The sequence below is a fragment of the Alosa sapidissima genome, chromosome 16, assembly GCF_018492685.1.
Source record: "Alosa sapidissima isolate fAloSap1 chromosome 16, fAloSap1.pri, whole genome shotgun sequence".
Taxonomy (NCBI): Eukaryota; Metazoa; Chordata; class Actinopteri; order Clupeiformes; family Clupeidae; genus Alosa; species Alosa sapidissima.
Genome location: NC_055972.1, coordinates 3,162,253 through 3,172,252, shown reverse-complemented (window position 1 = coordinate 3,172,252; position 10,000 = coordinate 3,162,253).

The window sequence follows — 10,000 nt, the reverse complement described above, 5'->3', positions numbered from 1 at the left end:
TGAATGTGTGTGAGTGTGTGTGTGTTAATGTGAGGCATGACACTGTAAAGCGCTTTGAGTGCTCAGAGGAGGGGCAATCGCTATATAAATGCCGTCCATTTGCCTCACACTGAGTTAAGAGCTCTGAGGACACTCCGAGAGCGGAAAGAAACTTAAATCACAAAATTCATTTCATAATACTGTAGCTACTTGCTAGGAGTAGAAATCTGCCGATGTGCTCCAAATTGGTTCTTGCTTCAGGGTACAAACCCCAGTGTGCACAAGCCATCATCGCTAACAGTGAAAACACCGGCAGGGTGCCCCTGGACCACCATGGAGTCTAATCTCCTTATCTGGGACAGCGCTGCTAAGAGGGTAACGCTACTCAACACAATTACCATAGCGTGCCAACGCTGCCAACATGCTAATAACTGACACATGTGTTCTGCAAGAATCAACCACGACAGCAATGTCAGGCCAGGATAGGACATTAGAATGGGCCAGGATAGGACATTAGAATGGGCCAGGATAGGACATTAGAATGGGCCAGGATAGGACATTAGCATGGGCCACTGGGCAGAGGGGAGAGGGCCTTAGTCTGCTTCATTTCACTGCAGTAGTGCAGTGCGCTACGAATCCAACGACAGTATTCCCAACTGCTCGTTACTGCCGGAGTGGTGACTGCTTTTGTGCACCTGCAGAGTTCACACAGCTAGTTAACCAGAGGTCAAGTGCAACTTGTTTACATGTAAATGAATTTCTGTTGTCTCTTTGATCTTCTGAGATGAAACGCATGGCTGGGAATTTCAGGAAGAGTTGGAATGTTAATTACCATGTAATACTGTGTAATAACCACCGGACTCGTGAGAATAGATGACTTTGTCGGGGTATTTGTTTCATTTCCTGCTGTTAGTTGTACTTCAGTACAGCGGTCATTTTTTAAGAGTCTCATCTGAAGAATTTCTACAGTATATTTATATTCTATATCTTTATTTATATTCGATTTACTTCTATATATAGTTCTCTTCTATATATATTTCCTCTTCTATACTAACGTTCACAGGTTAGATGTGTGTTTGTGTGTGTGTGTGTGTGTGTGTGCCTGTCCGAGTGTGTTGGTGTAAGAGAAAGCCAGACAGGAGTAGAGAGAGAAAGAAACAAAAAAAGAGTTCTGAGATATGAGGGTGGACAGTTTCAACATTAACTGAGTAATTTGGTGGCCGGGTTCTATTCAGCGTTAAGTCTTATAGCAGACACCACTGATGCTTCCAGTGTGCTTGTCTCTGGGTATATTATATGGACAAGGGCATGCTGATGTTTTATGCTATATCATGAGTTACTGTGTTATATCAGTAAATAACAAATATTGATGCTGGCAGAAGCTGGGTTTACAACATGAAATAAATCGTCATTAAATCCCCCTAGAGCTGAAGACAGACAACTCACAGCAATACTGAGCAGCTGCAAGGACACCTGGGGGAGGCAAGAAACAACACTTTACAGCCAATCAACATTATTTGTGATTAGACATTAGACAAACATCTCGATATTAGACAAACATCTCATCATTAGACAAACATCTCAACATTAGACAAACATCTCGTTAATAGACAAACATCTCGTCATTAGACAAACAACTCAACATTAGACAAATATCTCAATAAACAATATTTTACCTGAGCCTATCGTCATTAGACAAACATCTCGTTATTATACAAACATCTCAATAAACAATATACTTTACCTGAGCCAATCGACATTAGACAAACATCTCGTCATTAGACAAACATCTCAATAAACATTTAGTAATACTTTACCAGTTGTCATTAGACAAACATCTCAATAAACATACAGAAATACGTTATCAATCGTCATTAAACATTTCAATAAACATCCAGTAATACTTTACTTGAGCCAATCAGCATTAGACAAACATCTTAATAAATATCCAGTAATACTTTACCTGAGCCAATCAGCATTAGACAAACATCTCAATAAACATGTTGCTGTGCGTTCTATATGCACGTCAGCGTAAGTTAACTCCAATGATCGCACCCTATCACGCCTCCATCCAATGATCGCACCCTATCATGCCTCCATCCAATGATCGCACCCTATCATGCATCCATCACTGCTAATTGTAAGCGCTCCTATTGTTGGACGTCATGTCGGCCTATTAGAACGTCATAGACTGTTACAACACCTGCCATTATTAAAGTAGTGATGTAGAGTAATAATTGCAGTCCTAATTATTATATGATATTGTCATGTCTTATATGATGGTGTATATAGTAGCAGCTCCTCAGCGTTTCTAAGGGGTCCGGTGCCTCTCCGGAGTCGGACTAGGGGTACACAAGGAGGAAAGTCACAGGAGCGCATGGACGTCCAAGTAGATAGATAGATAGATAGATAGATAGATACTTTATTGATCCCCAGGGGAAATTCAAGAGTCCCTGTGTAATAAAAAACATCTGATGTTAACGCGTCTTCTTCTATTTCATGTTTATGACAGTGATCACTCTTCTGGCAGAGTATTCAGGTGAACTACTATAACAACGGCACTGGAAGTCTGTTATCATTGTATTCTGAGCCAAGTGTAAAACAACATGTCCCAACTGTCCGAAAACGCAGGAGACTCCAAAATCTGCAACATATGTAAAAGTATATCCTCTATAATTACCTCCTATACCATTTTTATGTAATGTACTACAACTTCCTGTCCTTGGACTGGATCCTGGCTGTGTCCTGCGTGATTGGGGACCGTTTCCTTGAGGAGTGGGTGTGCTCGGAAGATCATTGAGATGCTGCTGACCTCTGTCAGGCAGAAGAGGCCTGCCTTGATGGATGACGGCAGATTTTCCACGCGGCTGACCCCTCAGGAGTGGGTGATTATGGGAAACCATGACCAGGAAGCAATTTGTTAGGGCCTCTGTGAAGATTGAAGGTCGCCTCGGCAACAGATACTTCCACCTACACAATCTGGGTGTCTTTTTCTGTCTTCCAGGGGTGAAGGACGGGACATTTTGTGTGTGTGTGTGTGTGTGTGTGTGTGTGTGAGAGAGAGAGAGAGAGGTTCAGGTTTTCCCTGGAAATAGCACATTCCTTACACAGGGAACAGCCCACAGGCTGTCAAACCGTCATCCATCCACACGCAACTCCGTCATGATTCTCTACTTGTTAAGGTCGCAAACAGTGAACAAAGCTCTGATGACATTGTGCTTGGAACAACTTTAGGATTTTTCAGATGTGAAATTGTAGCTTTGAGGATTATATGTTTAATAGAGTTTAAAACAGAGGGAGGGGGGCAGTTTGAGGAACAGAGGGAGGGGGGCAGTTTGAGGAAAAGGAAGGAGTGAATAAAGATAAATGATGGGATGATGGATGAGATGATGACAATGGAAATATAGAGGGAGAGAGAGAGAGAAGAAAAGGAGAGAAGAGAGGAAGAGAAGAAAAGGAGAGAAGAGAGAGGAAGAGAGAAGAAAGGGAGTGAAGAGAGAAGGAAAGTGAGGAAGAGAAGAAAGGGAGGAAAAAGAAGCACAGAAGAGAGAGCGAGAGAGCGAGAGAGCGAGAGGGCACAATGCTCCTCTTAGAGCCATGCAGCGCTCCAACCGCAGTGTTAAACGCTCGGCTGAAGAAGTTTTACTGCACACACACACACACACACACACTGACTGGCTGAAGAAGTTTTACTGCACACCGACAGGGAAACAACGTTTTACGAGCACAATGATGACAAAGGCCTCCATTGCTCTGTGTACGGAATAATATTTGAGGAGGGAGCTGCAGATTGCTTTCTTTGGACTTCCTGGCTGAAGGGCGATCTGAGAGAGGTTCCGTTGAAGGTTCCGTTAACCGTTGAAGGTTCCGTTAACTGTTGAAGGATGGCCCGTGGCTGGGGGCTCTGCACACACGGCCCCGTCCGGAGAGGTGACTGTAAATGATTTGAAATGCATTTTAATGTTCCAGGAAGTCTGCTCCCTGGCTTGACTGCCTCCTGCCTGTCTGTGGCACGGCCTGCTGCAGGCTATGTAGATATCATCTGACCCTGTTGAAACATCTGGTGTTGATTAGGCGTATCTGGTCACGATAATCCCTAATCTAGGATAATCCCTCTCTAAAGCAGGCCTGGCTGTATCTTGACCTGTTGCACTGGCTAAGATCCTGGTGGATACTAGGGACAGCATGATACCTTACACCAGCGGTTCCCAAACTTTTTTTCCCCACGTACTACCACCTACATCCTGACTCAGCTTGCGTACCCCCACCATAACATAACAACTCACGTACCACTGGTGCTACACGTACCACAGTTTGGGAATCCTGCCCTACACCGATACCAGTATCACAACCTTGAGTATCTGCCTATATCAATACCAATTTGATATAGTATAGTATAAAACTATATATACTCTTTTAATCCTGTGAGGGAAATTTGGTCTCTGCATTTATCCCAATTCGTGAATTAATGAAACACACTCAGCACACAGTGAAGTGAAGCACACACTAATCCCGGCGCAATGAGCTGCCTGCAACAACAGCGGCGCTCGGGGAGCAATGAGGGGTTAGGTGCCTTGCTCAAGGGCACTTCAGCCGTTCCCACTGGTCGGGGCTCGAACCAGCAACCCTCCGGTTACAGGTCCGGAGTGCTAACCAGTGGGCCACAGCTGCCCAGCTGTCTCTTGCCCTTTATTGAGTATCTGCCTATACCAATACCAATGTGATATTGTCTCTTCCCCTTTATTGAAAACAACTTAGATGCCATTACACTTGCCTGGATGCATGCTGGGAAAGACAGCAGTGGATTCAGTCCATAATTACAGTACCAACAATTTATGGCTCAGCCAAAAGAGATCTCTGGGCCTACTCAACCTCCTTTCCACTCCTTGAACTGGAGCCATTTTTACTTTACGATATCCAATCCAGTGATTTTGGCCAATGGTGGACCGATACCAGTCCTGAGTGTTGGATCGGCGCATCCCTAGTTAACACAGTTGAGGTCCAGAACAGCAGGCTCTGGGCTTGACCACAGTAGCCCTGACATCACAGCAGGCTCTGCGCATGAGGCTTTGCATGAGTAATCCCAACCACACCAAAGCTTGGCCACCACTGATACCCTCTATGCCAGGAACTCTGTTTAACTCATAGGTACGCCTGTTAGGTACGCCTGTCAGATACGCCTGTTAGGTACGCCTGTCCTCATCCCTGGCGGAATGAATACATTAAAGCGTATTTGTAGAGTTTAATTTGTTCAATCACTTTGTTGCTTTGACTGAGTTAAGTCACCTCAATATGTATTTATGTGTAATAAACTTGTTATAAACTTGACACTGCACTACAGTAGCCTATGTTTAACTTAGTCAAGGCAACGACAGGACACCTTTTTTACAGTTAGCTTATTTGAGCATCTGACAGTGCCGCAGACAAATCAAGGTTCTGTTGGTGCCCAGGACATTGATGCAATGAGAGCGTTTGCACTGATGAATGATCATGTAGTCCCACTGTGAACGACTTGGGATACAAGCGTCGGCCACATAAATGTCTAACTGCATATTCATACCTGAGTGAATCACCTGTGATCAGTGCAATATGCCCACGTTGTAAAGTCTTTAGCTCTCCCCTCTCTGTGATCGGTTTGTCAGGTGTCCCTGAATGATCTCTCTCTGTCTGTGTGTGTGTGTGTGTGTGAGAGAGAAAGAGAGGGAAAGATTTCTGCAACGTTGGCTGGCATAAATCACCTCTAGCTGGCCCCTCTGTTTTCAGGTGCCCGTGAATGATCTGTGTGTGTGTGTGGTGTGTGTGTGTGTGTGTTGATGTCTGCATAAATCAGATCATGGCTGGCCTCTCTGTTTGCTGTTGCGGGCTGCTGCTGCTGCTCTGTTTCCCCAGTGGCTGCGCCTCGTTTGCTAACAGCAGCTCAGGAGGACCAGGAAGTCATGTTGGCGTATTTCCCTTGCTGTCGATCTCACCGCGCTCTCAGACAGACGTGATGACACAGGCATTCCTGGAGACCCTGGTAAAGCCATATTACAGCAGGGGACGGCCGTAGCGTGCGCAGTTCATGAATCACTGTTATAAATCAACATGCTAAATCACTGTGATATCCAAACCTGTAAACTGAAACTGGCCTGCCATCACGACAGAGACATTGTTAATGCTGCTGTTTTTTTTTTTTTTGTACATTCCTGGTGTGCAGTGAATGGACGTTAAAGCCACAGCTCCCTACAATCCTTGAGAAGGATAGAATAGTCAGGCCACTAGTAGGCTATTTCAGTTAGCAAGCTAGCTATTTGTGCAATAGTCAGGCCACTACTAGGCTACTTCATTTAGCAAGCTAGCTATTTATGCAATATTTTACTGTTACTGACATGGTTAAAACATGTTTAAAACCAATTGCGTGTTAAGGGGGAACACATCAAATTTAATGAAGCATTTGGGAACACACTGGATAAACTTGAGGAATGTTTCAGTAGGCTACTTACCGTTGCTCCATGACATACACACACACACACACGCATGCACACACATACACACATAAACACACTCACATACACACACACACACACACACATAAACACACACACGCACACACACACACACAGGCTCGGACTGGTAATCTGTACAACCGGGCAAATGCCCAGTGGGCCGGTCCACATGTGGGCCGGTGACCTCCGGGATTTTTATTTATTTATTTATTTATTAAAGTAATTTAGCCTATTTGCGGCCCGTCATTTAGGCCTAGGCCTAGCCTATAAATGCAGTTGCATCCATTTGGCTTGGGGGGTGACAGGTCAATCATTTTGGCCTCTTCATGACAGGTTCAGTGTATGTTACGATCGCGCCCCCCTGCCCCACCCCTCAAGTGGATTTGTCCAAGCAGCCGCTAGTTGGAGTGCATGGTAGCCTAAGCTGTATAAGTGCCCTCCGCTGGCTGGTGTTCACATTATCGCAGTTTAAGCGTAAACAGCAATCAGAGGTCTAGTTTTATTCCATAAGTATATTGTTTTTATAGACGTTAGTTGCACGCGCTACCAAGAGCTCATTTACTGCACCATGTAGGCTACTGTAGTGCGGTTCTGTCAACATAAAAAAAACTACGGGTAGCCTACAATTTTCGCACAACTTGGTGGAAAAGTGTAGCACAGGTTAAAGAAAACCCATTAATTTTTGGAGCTGATCCTATTCAAAAGGAACTTCAAAGTATGTCCCATATAGTAGGCCTATCCTTTTAGCTCACAACGACAGTAAAAAGTGAAACTTGGAAAGTGGTCTCTCCACCGAGTGTTACATTAGATGCACAATCATTCGCGAGTCGATGCAGGTAAAAAGTAGGCTATCAACTGGTAGGTTAGTAACGAAGGTATTGCAAAATGTGATGACGGCACACAAACTAGGGCAAAAACATTTAGTATACACTTGTGGTGATAGCCTTGTCAGTACTTAGTACTGAGGGACTCTGGCCGCCCTGCTGGACTGGTTGTGTATTGTCGGACAATCTTATGTTTTGATGCCATGTGCCTTTGTTGTGGCCTGAATCCCACCTCCAACTTGCCACTCCCTGTTTTTTCCCACTCCCTGCCCACACCTGTGCTGTTCATCAGTCTGCTTATTATCTGTATTGATTTCTCCTGTCCCTTGTTTGTCCTCACCCAATGATCTGTCTCCTTTGTTTAGACCGCCTAGTATTTAAAGTTCAGTTTATTTTCTGTTCTTTGTCTGGTTGTAACTGATTTTGGTGAGGATAACGCTGTGTCTGCCAGAGCTGTATTTCTGGTCTTCTGTGAATACTCTGCCTGTTTTTGCCTGAACTGTTGTGTTTTTTCCTGCGTTTTGGATACTCATCCTGGATCTTTTGTGCTTTGCCCTTTTTGGAACTTTTTGTGTTTGGACTGTATCTCTTGTGCTTTGCTCTGTTGCTGTCTGGCTGCAACATTAAAACTGAACTACGCAAGTTTCTGGTCTGCATTTGGGTCCTTGCCTGCAAGTCCCAACAAGCCTACAGTTAATGTGAATCGCGGACTATAACCAAAGTAAAGGAGAAGATTTGCTGTTTGTGTTTCTACAACATGTTGGCACAAAACGTAATTTCTGACGATGTCCATGTTCAGTAGCCTATATTTTTTATTCACAGTCAAGCATTGACATGTGGTTTAATGGGGTAACATGACGTTGAGACAGACAGAAGATGAGCCTGTCTTTAGTAGCCTATCCCTGAATCCTGTCCCTCTCAATTTCAAATCACTTTAAAACGGTGTGATTAGCAACCAGCGTTTTTTTTTTAAAAATCCCGGAGAGACCCCCCCGGACCCCCGTGTTATTGTGATTAGGCTATAGGTCCAAATCTAAATGTTTGGGTTCAGTTTATGAAGTGTTGCTACAGCATAATACTGTGTGTTTGTTATTAATGGGGGGGATTTTTTTTTTTTTTGGTCCAGTGGTGGGCCGGTCCAGGAGAAAATTGCCAGGGCCGAATTTTTTGCTCCCAGTCCGACCCTGCACACACACACCATTACCCCCACATACACACTCACAAGTGAACACACAAACACTGAGAAGCACACATATACACAAAAACAAGCACATACTAATCACACACTCATTTACATTCACAAAAGTTTCAAGAGTAGGGGCTAGAGCAGGAGATGGAGACGAGTTGACAAGCATGACTTATTTTTGTGGAGAGAATGAGTCATATTGTACCGCTTTGCGGTACACCTAGTTTCCTTTCGGAGTACACCACAATGCTTTAATTACATAACTTTTCTTCTAGGGGGGGGGTGCCCCCAGACAGGGGTTTACTTTGCAAATACGTCACCTTTTTCAGCCCCCCTCAGTCTGTAAATAGCCTAGGCCTACGCAGCATGCACACTGATTTGTCACCAATATCTCCTAGTATCTTATTCACTATAAACATTAAGAATATAATCTATTTGATGTCTGGTTACCAGCTGATACATTTGCTGATATGGATACACTGTATGGTACATGTGAATGATGAGTACCAGCACCTTTTTTTCTCCCCTGTAAGCACTGGGACTTAAGATGGTTAGAATGTTAGCTCACGTGTTTGGACAAAAATAGAGCTTTAAAGCATTGAGCCGAAAAACTAAGCAGAGTCTAAACACACAGATAGAAACATGAGTCTGTGACCAATGTTGATCTTAAGCCTTTCTACTGTGTACTTTCAGGTAAGCCTACCTAACCTGACTAAACACTGAAGTTGATATCCACTGTGCTCAGGGGTTCCTCCACCTGGCAAACCCCACTTTAACCATTGACTGTGCTAAACAATATGTTTAACCAACAGCAGTGATGTTAGTCCACCTAATCTGTTTAGGTAGTGCAACTTTAACAGTCTCACATAACTGACTGCTTGTTGACTTAAACTGCTTGTTGGGGGGGGGGGGGGTTCCAATCTCTTCTTGATAAAAGATACTTCTTTTCAAAGATCTAAATCCTGCTGAGATTGCTATGTCTGTGCAGTCATCTAGGATCTTGGGAATAGAGCTAAGCCGTATTTAAACGCTTCCTCTGGTACTTACATATTTTTCTTTGTCTCTTTTGTATCCTTTGATTTTGTGATCTTTTCTGCATACATGCACAGTAATGCTCAAAGGAAACGAGGGATGAGAGATGAGTGTGTGTGTGTGTGTGTGTGTGTGTGTGTGTGTGTGTGTCTGTGATGGTATGGGGTCCATCTGCGCTGCCCAAGGTTGTAGCCCTCCCTGACAGGCCCTCTCTAGGGCGTGCGTGTGTGTGAGTGTTTGTGCGTGTGTGTGTAGGCCTATATGTTGGTGCTTGTACAATGTGAGTGAATGATGTGTTTGTATGAGGTTGTGTCTCTGTCTGTGTGTGTGTTTTAGCCTGTGTGTGAGTCCTAGTGTGTGTGTGTGTGTGGATATGTGTGTGTGTGTGTGTGTATGGATGTGTGTGTGTGTGTGTGTGTGTATGTCTGTGTGTGTGGGTGTGTGTGTGTGTGTGTGTGTGTGTGTGTGTGTGTATGTCTGTGTGTGTAGATGTG